This window comes from Quercus lobata, chromosome 5 (assembly GCF_001633185.2).
Source record: "Quercus lobata isolate SW786 chromosome 5, ValleyOak3.0 Primary Assembly, whole genome shotgun sequence".
Lineage (NCBI taxonomy): Eukaryota > Viridiplantae > Streptophyta > Magnoliopsida > Fagales > Fagaceae > Quercus > Quercus lobata.
The window spans coordinates 88,094,973-88,107,490 of NC_044908.1; the positions used below are offsets into that span (position 1 = coordinate 88,094,973).

General features: G+C 31.1%; 1 long non-coding RNA gene across 1 annotated transcript; it reads left to right on the forward strand.

The window, feature by feature from the left end:
• The first annotated feature begins 1,860 nt into the window (after positions 1–1,860).
• On the forward strand, positions 1,861–4,093 carry LOC115991884. Its single transcript, XR_004092360.1, has 4 exons — positions 1,861–2,791; positions 2,963–3,129; positions 3,217–3,334; positions 3,582–4,093. It is a non-coding gene; the product is annotated as an uncharacterized LOC115991884 (long non-coding RNA).
• The last annotated feature ends 8,425 nt before the right edge of the window (positions 4,094–12,518 follow it).

The window sequence follows — 12,518 nt, forward strand, 5'->3', positions numbered from 1 at the left end:
ATATTCCTATGTTGGATTGACTGTTTCAATCCCATTGTGTGTTCAGATTAACAATTATAGTTATCAAAACTACTTTAGCTGTTTGTTGATTGGTTTCATTGAATTTTTGTGTGTTTGTGCGTCAGGGGTCATGAATTTTATCTACAAGTAGAGTTTTTTTTGAATGATGATACTGATAGAGAAGAGGAATATAAAATTGAAGCTTGGGGTGACCTTAAATCTCCCTTTTGCAACATTATATTTACTCTTACGTTAGAGCCAAAAGGGTCAATTCCTCCCTAGCCTTACAGTGCAGGTTTGTGTGCTTTATTGTTTTTGTATCTACTCTTCTTATTGTGATATTTTACTGGTCCTGATTTCAATTCCATGTTTTGATCATACTACTTGATTGTGGCAGTGAAATCAATTTAAATGGTGGAAAAGCTTGATGCAAAGATGATCTTGACATCATAAGGACTACATCCAGTACCTGCAACACTGTTCATGTTGAGCTGAAAATTATGTAAGTGTTGTTGGATCTTAAATCCCATTCTAACATGGTGAATCTTTTAATCGTATCTGTTACCAAATCAATTTTTTAAAATGAAAGATATACATACATGTGGGTTGAGTCCTGATTTTTTATTTTTTAATTCATATCTTATAATTGTCATATCACTTGTTTTGGTGTTGGAGAAATTGTTCAGTTTTTTGTTGATAAAGCAGTTTTTTTTTTTTTTTTTCACTTTTGAATGAACAAAATACTTTTTTTTTTAATTTAAATTTATTTTGCTTTCCAAACTTGCACCATCCAAAATTTCAATTTTTTTTGTTTTTTGTTGTTGTTGTTGTTGTTTTTTTTTTTTTTTAATTTTTTTAAAATTAATGTAGAATGATATGCAATTTACAAAATACTATACAATCTCCAGAAATCTGACCTGGTTATGAATTATGACATCCAAAAAGAGACTAAAAATTTGATTTTACAGATCAACTTTGGGATTTGTACTTTAATGATGATAGTGTTTGACACAAATATGAAATTTGATGTTGAAAGAATACATGATCCAAATGGTGTTGACTAAAGAGGCCTTTGTGCTCACATGAGGAGGATATGGAACTTTTATGCTTGAATTACATTTTCTCTGACACCAAAGGTAGTGAATTACATCCATAAACAAGCTGATATCATTCTTGGTGCATCATGAGGTCCATAGTAATTTTTTACAACATTCAAGATTGGAGCATTAATCAGATCAACTTGTCTATTCATTCGTAAATCCAGATCTAATTGTACACTATTGTGTCTTCTTTTGCCCATATTTGAAATTGAAAATTATTACCATCTCATGTTCACTCAGGTCTGTGTAATTAAAGGAGGCGGAACCCAGGAAATGGCTTCTATGATTTTTGAGGTAATTTAGTTTAATTTGGCATTGACACTGATCTGTACTGCAGTAAATGCAAACACTCTTTTATAACCCAAATTTGGAGAGTAATGGGATATGTGGATATTTATGCAAAAATCATTATTATAAAATTGAGATGGAATGATTGCCAATCATGTTATGCGATTTTTTATAAAGCCCTGTTTCATGCAGGAAATTAGGAGGGGTGGGCTTACGGTTGAGGTAGAAATACCGAAGACAATTGATAATGGCATTCTAGTACTCCTCAAGGCATGCTCAACTTTTGAGCTTTGATGGTCTTATATACCCATCTACCATTGCAAAACCTTCATTAGGTTATTAATTATCCTTTTGGTTTTGACATAACTTTCAGGTGGTTCAATGAACTATTCATGCAGCCAATGTTCAATCATAAAGATTTAGAGTGGTTTCAGTGACATCAAGTTAAAGGGCCACTACAGTGGTAAGCTACATCCATATGAATAGCTATCTTAACAGAACACTTGAGAAATTTTTGTATTGATCTGAACCTGTACTTAATTGTTGAAAAGAAAGTTCTTCAAAATTGGGCTATAATCTTGTATTGATTTTGTATCCTAAGCAATTAATTACTAGTTAGAGCATTTTATACTCTCTAAATAGAGAACAAATTTAGAAAAAAAGACAATTGGGCTTCATTTTTTTTTTTTTTTTTTTGTTACAAAATCTGCAGAGGAAAAGGGGTAATGAGAAACAATTCAGGGCCAACAAACATCGTAGATGTCTTTTAGGTTACAGTGATCCTAGAAGTTGTAAAAGAGTGTTGTTTTGATTATTATTGCATGCTGAACTCAAAACTATATTCCTTATGGGAAACCATAACTTGCATAAGAGGAAGTGGTCATGTGGCACACTAATGAGGACACTAGGTGGTGTTAGTGGCACGTTGGAGACTGTCTAAAGCATTAAATTCCTTTTTGCATGTTATATCTCCTTGAAATAGAGATTTGACTTTTAAGATTGATATCTATTTTGGAGCATTTTAATTGTTGTCCATTGCGATTTAAGTATTTTATAAATATGCCATCATTAAACTTCTTTCTTTGAAGTTCTAAATTTCTAATTGATGCTTGTAACCTTGAATAATCCCTGTGTGGAAGATGTTGGGCTTCTTATCCCTTACCTTGCAAATCTGCCTCCAAGAAATAATGTGTGTGCAAAGCCCCACTCAAACTTTATGCAAGATTGATAGAAAGAGCCCATAGAAACTGATAATGGCAAACAGAATGGCGAGGCCAATGAAGTTAAAGATCAAATCATCGGGGCTTCTTTATTTCTCCCAGCCAGAAGAAACAATCCCCACATTACAAGGAATTTTGGAAAGAACTTGGGGATATGAACAAAGATTCTAAACTGCCAATGAAGTTAGTCTTTACTTTTTGCATATTGATATAGCCATTGACTAAATCTTATCTAATGAATCAATTTGATGCTTTATTTTGTTCTATATTTGGCACATAATTGCTTAAAATTTCTTCTGTCTTTCACGGCATTTATATCTTAATTGTGGTTGTCATTCTCAACTCAAATCACAGATGAGGATCATTAAGTTAGTCGCACAAAGTTATAAGCATGGAAAATGGTGTTGTGCACTATGGTGGAGAGTTTTATAGTGATGATGACTTGCAAAGTTGGGCTTTAGTTTCATCATTTGAAGCCTTAATGTTTCCATTTCCTCCTCATCATCAGGAAAACATTAAAGGTTTTCCATTTTCTGATTTGAACATCTATTTGTGGTGACTATGTGCACAAAACATATGTTCTTAGCTATCCAATCTTTCTTTTGCAGTTCATTGCCCATTGTGTTTTCTGAGATTGACCTCAGGCAACCACTTATTTGCAAAGTACCTGAAATTGAACCGCATGAAACTTTGGGGTTTTGGTACTGCATATCTCATCAAACACAGGTAGCTATCGTTATTTTCTCACACAAAATGGCTTTGAAGATATTCCCTCTCAGTAACTACACTCCCCACTACAATAGTATTTCTTTACAACAACTCCAGTGCTTATTAATCAGACACAAAAAACAACACAGAGTTTCATCTTTGTATCCTCACCTGATTAATATGTCAAGCATTGCTCATAAGTATGTTTTTCTATTTTCTATACTTTGTCCTGGATCATTGACCTTGTTTGTAAAAATTAATGCAGTTAAAACCTATTGGAGAAGCACAGTTTTATATTGGTGAAAATTGTTAAGCAAGGATGCACCTCAGATAGCCATGTCTGACATTCTGGTGCAAGATATATTTGATAAGCTCCATTGGTTGCAAAGCTTCATATGTTAGAATAACAAAGCTCCCTACCTATCTGCCCTACATCATTTACCTTGTCTATAAATTTTTATGCCAAGTTCATAGATGCAACTATGCTGAGCGATGAGGATCCATTCAGCATTGTGAGTGTAGCTTGTCATGGATCTCAAGATGAAATGAGGTCAACGAGTGATACACATGAATTGGAAACTATGCAATTGATGTTATGCATATCTGTAATTACAATTTTCCCTATCTTTTTTGTTTGAATGTTAATGGCTGGTTATTAGGTTTATCATTCACTATAGAGGCAGGTGGTGGTTTCTAAAGTAACAGAAAAAATTGTTTGTACAAGTGCATGATTTTGTTAAATTTCATTTTTCTGATCATTAATGACCTAAGATAATGTTGCAGGCGAGAGAAGTGCTAGTGTGTTAATAATGTTCAATCAGCCTGTGTGGTATATGAATGATTTGGTTCATCATTCCTGGGTGATTCTCTAAACAATTTGGGAGGCACTTAGCTATCTGATGACATGGGGCATTCAATCAGCCATTATTCTTACTAGTACTTGAGCTGTTGGCACGTTATTAGAGTCGAGTCAGTGTAAGGCTGAGGCAAGCAGGGACTTGTGCGCTGTGACAAAGGATCTTGGCAGTTTACACCTCCCATTCATAGTTCTCACATTTTTTTCTGGTTCATCACCGAGCTTTGAAACTGGTCAGCTGCCTATTGTGATGCCACATCTTTTATACTCATGGCCCGAAGTGGTAAAGCAGCACATCAAAATATATAAAGGAAAATCTAATTAGGGACTGTACATTGTATTTACATTTTTTATGCCATTCTCATACTCTTTTCAAAGTATTTTTCATGGGTATCATTTTCATAACTAAGATACATTATATTTATACAAAATTTATCGCAACACGAAGAGTGATATTCATCTACAGCTTCATTTGAGCACACCCTGAACATGTGTCGATAATCTCTTTCAGATTTCTACAGCCCTATAGTTTTTTCATTTCGTCACACCCTGAACATGAGTTAATTGTCTCTTTTAGATTTCTATATCCTATAGCTTCCATGCTTTGGAAACCTTGAGATACAAAAGTATTTCTAGCTAATTACTGAATGGGGAACAATACACATTTTATCACAGGCTGAATTAATTCAGTAATCTTCTATTCAAAAGTAAGAATTGATATCAGAACAGACCATTAGTAGAGAGAGTTAATTACAAGTGAAACCAACAGTATACAAAAAGTCATGTATGTTTAGGAACATTATGAAATGAAGTCCAACAAGATGCACGGCTAAAATGAATACCGAACTGTCTACTTTCACATGGGAACAAGAGCTTCAAAGTAGAAGCTGAAATTATTGAAGAGAATTGACTCGTGAGTAGTGACATTTATAGTCAACCACAGTCCAGAATATAGCAACACAGGATTTGTTTACTGGATTAAATAAGAAGGCATCGTATTCGTACATAAACCGTATTTGTATCTCAAAGAAAAAAAAAAAAAAAAACTAATTTTTCTGGCCTCTGGATTCTATCGTTTAATAACGTCGTCAAATTTAGTTCAAAGGAAGTTTCATTTATAGTCGTTGGTGTACATCTCATAACAAAAAGACAAGCCCATGGTTGTCTTACATGTTCCTGTGCCGTGTTGGTGTACACACCTGAAGATGAATAGAACATTAATAAGTAGTCTTCAATTTCTTGAAGCAAAGATCATGGAAAAAGGATGGAATTACATTTTGTGACCTGTGAATTGTGATATTACAATTGCACTAGCAACAACATTTTGGCCTTTGGACAGACCTGGACCGATATATTATATATGTCAAGAGTCACTACCCATCGGCTCCACTTGGAGCCCAGGGGTTCAAATGAACCCCTGAACAGGCAATAAAAAATATTAAATATAATTTTTTATTTTTTTATTTTGACCCCTTAAAATAAATATTAAAACACCTTACCATAATTTTTTTTTAAAGCCCACCTGAAATAGGCTTGAATATGATCCTCTTAACAAATGTAGGACTTTTTAAACAAAAAAAAAAAAAAAAAAAAAAAACAATTTGATCTAAAATCTAGAAAAATAAAAAATAAAAAACCCAACAATAAAAGTAGAAATATGTTAATCTTTAAAATTTATAAAAATGCTAGATCTTAAGAATTTTGAAATAAATCAATCAAATGAGAGATAAGTGAATGAATGATTGATTGGTTATATACATTAAAGAGATGTAGCTTGTAAAATTGATGATGAAGATATATTGCAACGATTTCAAAATAAGAAATCTTGTAGAAAGCAAATGTAAAACTTTATATATTGGTTATATATGTTTTTTATTGACCCTCTTGAAAATAATGCCACTGCGACCCAAATTAACCATAAGATATATATTTTGAGCTTTTTGAAATCGGGATTGAGATCCAGTGCAATAGATAACCATGCAATTAACCATGGTGTGTGAGAGAGGTGAAAAAATAAAGTGTAAAAGTGAAATGGTAAAAAGTTGAGAGTTAAAAAAAAAAAAAAAAAAATTATTTAAGGGTTGAGATTAAAAGTGAATTTTTGTAACTTTTAAATGTGACTTTTGCAACTTTTAATCTCAACCGTTGATGTCCTATTGTATGGTGCAATTGCCCTAACTATTGCACCAAATCTCAATTCTTGAAATTGATCTCTTCCTACTTTAAATGGTTATACATGAGTTTCTAAAAATATATATATATATATATATATATATATATAAAATAAAATAAATATACATACCAAGAACTTTGTAGTTTAATTAATTGACACTTTCTGATGTTTCCAAGACATCAAGGTTCAAATCTTCTTTCCTCCATTATAACAATCAAATTATCAAAAAAAAAAAAAAAATCACAAATCTAATTTCAAATCCCCTACCCAAATATTTAATTATAAAAATTAAAAAAAAAGTAATTACACAAGTTAATGAATAATTTAAAACTATAAATACTATAGTATCCCGGCATTGATTAAAATCCTTTGATTCTATCCCAAGAATTTATCTTGGCAATTACTCGTTATCAATATCAAACAGACAAACATAGACCCAATTTTGTTTGGGCTGAGCTCATTTTAGAATTACATCTTTTACTCAGCTCTCACTCAAAAAGTATCACATGAACGGACAAGCTACGCAAATTTCGTTTCTTGGAGAGATAGAGAGAACATTTTAATCGAATTGCATGGTTAAGCTCTATGTTTGGCTGCACTCATAAAATGGTTCAAAGAGTAAGTATAGTTTCTTTTTTAATTGGAAGCATAAAATAATATGAACCCTTGCATAATTAGTGAACAGATTTTTTTAACAGTATGGGCAAACTTTCATCTCTTGATCACAGCATATCCAACAAAGCTTGAGCTTAACAAACGTCAGAAGCAATATTAATGTTTATAGTTATATCCCTTACGTAAGCGTAAATGTCCATTATTTTTTGACTGCATCCAAAAAGCTTGAAGCTGTTAACACATAAGAAGCTCCTTTGGCTTTCACTTTTTTCTTTTCTTATTCTTTGCATTATCTCTGTGTGTATGGTTGTGCTTTTTAAAAAAAAAGAAAAATTAATTAACAAAGCGGAAATATTCGGTTTAGATAAGAAGCAACGGTTATACTCTTAATTCCTTACTTAAACGTTTCTTTCTTAACAGCACCCAACAATATATAATATTTGGCTTGTTTGTTTCAATGTATAAGGATCTTATCTAGTATTAAAAAATTGTCGTTAAATTTACTTCAAGGAAATGTTATCGTGTACAATTTAGTCGTTCATGTACGCACCTCATAACAAGCCAAGCCCATGCTTGTCTTAAATGTCCCTGTGCCTTGTTGGTGTGTCTTCTGTTTATCATCTTCAATCTTCTCTTGATCTCTGTCCTTTCTCTCATTTTCTTTTTGGTAAAAACTTTGGCGGCTTGCTTGAAGGATACATGTGAACTGCCTGAAGATGGATAGAAGTATACAACATTAATAAGTAGTCTTCAATTTCTACAAGCAATAACGATCTTGGAAATGGATGGAATTACATTTTGTGACTTGTGAGATTACAATTGCACTAACAACATTTTGGGCATTGGACAAACCTAGACCCATGTATCATAATATATTTCACGACCTAAATCCAAAAGATACTCACACTATAGTCTCTCTCTCTCTCTCTCTCTCTCTCTCTCTAAAATTAAAAAATAAAAAAAAGAAAGAAAGAAACACACTAATCCATTAATTATTTATTATAATTAATCAAAAAAAAACTTTCATGCTTTTTTATATTTAATATTTTACACATATATCCACAATTAAAACGAAAATGTTTATATTTTAACATCTAAAATTAAGTGGATAAAAAAGAAAAAGTAAAAAAAGAGAGACGTGAAAAAACCTATGTGAGAGAAGCCCATTTCAAACAGACAAACATGGACCAAAATGTTTGGGCTGGGCTCATTCTAGAGTCCAACCCCATTTTAGCCCACTTTAGAATTTTACATTGAAAAAATTGCGTCATTACCCATAGTATGGACCTAGGCTGGAAAGTGTTGATCCATTAAAGCCTATTAGAAGAATATGGAGAATCCTCGGCCCCCTCCTTAACATTGTTCGTACCCATTGATTGAGACTTTGTTCAATATTGAGGATGAATGGGTTGGAACTGCATTAAGGCAGTTCTAGACATATATCTCTAATGCCTTAGAAAGACTCAGCCAACAGACATTATGTTCCAGCCTGACGTTGCTTAAAGTTACCGTAAGGCAGTACGTACATTTGGTAAACTATAATAGGTACTGTAATATAATAGTTATTTTTACAGTTTAACTATTTAATAGTTTGGTTATATTTTTATTACATAGAATAGTCATTTCTTATGAAAACAAATAATCATAAAAAAAAAAATTACTCTTTCAATTTTATAAAAAAAAAATTTAGGAAATATAATTATATGAGTAAAATATTTCTTAAAATATATCTTAATTTTGAAGAAAAAAATACTTTCATTCCATTGTCTTAAGGATTCTATTATTATGTTGTCACCAAACAAATGAATAGTAATAAGAATTACACTACAACATCTTTTATTCCCTGAAATACCTATTCTTATTCCCATGTAATTACCGTTATAGTTTACCAAACATGCCCTAGATGTAAATTGAACCCAATCCTATATATATATATAGTAAACACTACCACTAAATTTTTTTTACTTCTTCACAAATCTAGACTAATAAATGATAACTAAATTATAGTTAAAATTATATTATTTTATCTAGTTAGATAAGATGATTTTCATATAAAAACTAATAAAAAATAGATTCACAAAATTTATATTTTTAAAAACTATACATAATTTGTGCTATAAAAATGGAATATTTATACTATCAATAAATTACAAATAATAATTCGATATTTGTCATCTTATTTAAAAATTTATCAAACTCAAGTTTTTTACAATTTTTTTCAGCAAAGCGGCATAATTCATATGGGTTTTTTCCACTTGTAGAATGAAGGCAATTTTTATTCATTATACCATGAATTAATATATACATACATATATATATAGAGAGAGAGAGAAAGAGAGAGATGGGTTCAAGTTACATCACTCAATAACTTGTTAAGCATCCACATTGGTGGTGCCAAAAATTTAGCAATTTGGCTGCACAAAAAGTTACTTTATCTATTTTATCATCTCACTTTACAAAACATCCAATATTAGTGATTTTGTTTTAGTATTGAATACAATATAATAATATAAACAACACAATAAAATAATATATCTACTACAATAAATAATAACCACCACTAACGACACAATAAAATAATATAAAATTTTATATATATATATATATATATATTTTTTTTACCATCTTAGCTACAGTGTACAACCATCTTTGGCTGTGCACTATAACTCAATAGCCAAATTTTTTAGCTTTCCCTCCACCATTACAACATGGTTTTTAGTATTAGTAGTGCTAAAAATAGCCATGTGAATTTTTAGCACCACTAATGTTATTGCTCGGTAAAAAATTCATTCAGAAACTTCTAAATATCAAATAGACAAAAAAAGAAAAAAAGACCGGTGTACTTCTTAGGAACATACATAGACGAACGTCAGGAAACATAGTAGGGTAATTGCCTCTCATGGTGGTTAATTAATTCAAATAGTTTACTAGTTACTTGTTGGCCAACTTATGATCAATAATACTGTTTTCTAAATAACGTTTCAGTCTTAGTAATTTGATACTTTTTCTTTGCAATGTTTGACTTCCATAAGAAGAATTTTAACTTAAGGTCACAGCCCGTCTGTATAGGCACCGCATCAAGCTTTCAAAAAGGTAAGCTGTCATGTATAGGCTCTTTTATAAACTAACACTAATGGCCTATATGGATGTTTATAAAAGGAGGGGGAGTAGAGTAAAGGGAGGGAGAGTTATTCAATTACCTTGTTTGGAAGTTTTTTAAGGATGGAGGGTAAGGGGTTTGGAGGGGTTTAGAGGGGTTCCAATTACCTCTAACCTCTTATTTTTAATTCCCCCAAATTGGAGAGATTTGGAGGGAGAGTGGAGTAGATAAATTATTAATCAAATGAATTCTCCCATTTACCCTTTTTAAATTAACAAAATTACAAATTGATTATATAAATAATCTTTGTTTGTTTTTTAAGAAAATTTAAGATGAATGAAAAAAAAAATTGAATCTCAATCGTCTAAATAGTGACTGTTTCTGTGATTGTTTTTGGCTGATTTTCAGTGTTCTTTTGGCTTTAGAGGTCCAAAATTTCACTATTTTTCACGATATATTTCTGAACTTCAATTTATTTTTTATTTGTTTGGAATTGTGTTCTGGATCGTGTTTTATCAATGTGCACTGGTACTTTTAGCAGTACTCTGCTCTACTCTGTTTGGACTCTGAGAAAACAGAGGAAAATGACAGAAACTTGTAGTTAAAAACTGTTATGTATACAGGTTTTTTACAATTACTTACTTGGTTGCCTTGGATTGAAATGTTTTATTTTCTTGGGAAAGCAAGTTAGAGTGTTATATATGGCCAAGAATTCCTAGTTTGATTCTTGAGAAAAAGAAATATGGCCGAACAGTATCTATGTTTGTGTCTCATGGTAGTTTTCTTCTCGGCAACTTTGCCTTCACAAGCTAAGGCATTTACCAATCCACTTGAAGGTAATTCTGTAGATACCTTTTTTTTTTTTTTTCCGTAATTCTGTAGATTCCTTTTTTTTTTTTTTTTCCTTTAATTCTAGTTCTTGATTTTCTTGCGTTTTATCTTTCATTGGATTCTTTTATAGGAAAATTGATATAGCTTATGTATTTTAGTGATAATCTGTGATTAGAATGTTCTTTATTCTCTATTTCATTAATGAGAAAATGGAGGAAAATTTTAATTTTAAAACAAATCAAATAAGGGTAAATTTGTCTATTTAAATCATTTCCTCTCTTCTTCATTCTAATTTTTAAAACATCCAAATAAGAAAAATGGCTAATTACTCCCTTCCCCTTTACTAATTTTATAAATATCCAAACAAGTTAGAGGATAATCACTCCCCTCTACTCTCCTCCCCACTACTCTCCTTCCCTCTACTCCTCTCTACTCTCCTTCCTCTCTAAACTTCCAAACGGGCCATAAAACTAGAAGCATAAATATTCCATAAAAATGTACATATTTTAAGAGCAATGGCAAACTTTTATCTCTTAATAGCATCCAACAAATTAGCCTTGAGCCTCTCTCTGTGGGCATGTATGGCTGTGCTTTTCTTTGTATAGACAAAGCATTAAGCTTAATTTATTATTTACTTAGGCATTCATAATATCCAACAGTTTTTGCACCAAATCCTTATTAAATTTAAAATGTCATGACAAAATCATGTTAAAGTACGATTATAAACTTTTAATTTAAGTTGTGATTATGTGAAATAGCATGCTATGTTTGTGGTAGAGTTGATTTTTATTTTTTATTTTATATAAATTTGGAAGGGGAGGGGATAAGTGTTGGTCTAAGGCAGAGTAGCGAATACAATATCATTAGAATAGAGTATAGAGTTTAGAGTTGATATATAATATATCTTACAGAATACCGTTGTTCCCACTCCTCATGTAAAAGTTCATTACATAAAACTATTGACTACATAAAATGTTGTGACTTGTTACCCTCATGACTTTGCCTTGAAATGGTCAAAATAGATTTTTTTTTTTTAATACAAAAAAATATGATATAGAGAATTATCAAAAAGTAGCCAATAGAATATGTTTATTCTCAATTTTCTATGTAAATGTTCCTCACATAAAGACCAATGATTATATACAATGTTGCAATCATGTTACCCTCGTGACTTTGCCTTGAAATGGTAAATAAAAATAATGATATAATAGCGGGAATTATTAAAGAGTAGCCAATAGAATATATTAATCCGCAATGTTCTATGTAAAAACGTTCCTTAATTTTTTATTTATTTGAACTTTACATATAGCTTGCTGTACTTATTGGTTCAGAAAGATGATGAATGAGGCTTGTAAGTGGGGCTACAAGTAACAAGTTTATAATCAAAAGTTCATTAAATGAGTTATTTAAACTGAGGCAGGAGCATATTGGTTTTATTAATGGCAAATAGCCAGTAATTAATATATATAATATGGATTTGTTTTCTCATAGAGAATAAGTAATATAGAGAGTTCATAAAAAAAAAAGTAATACAGAGAATTAGTAAAAATAAAAATAAAAAATAAAAAGTGAAATAAAGGTTGAAGATTGACAGAATAATATACTGAAAGGTAACATCTAGAAGGGA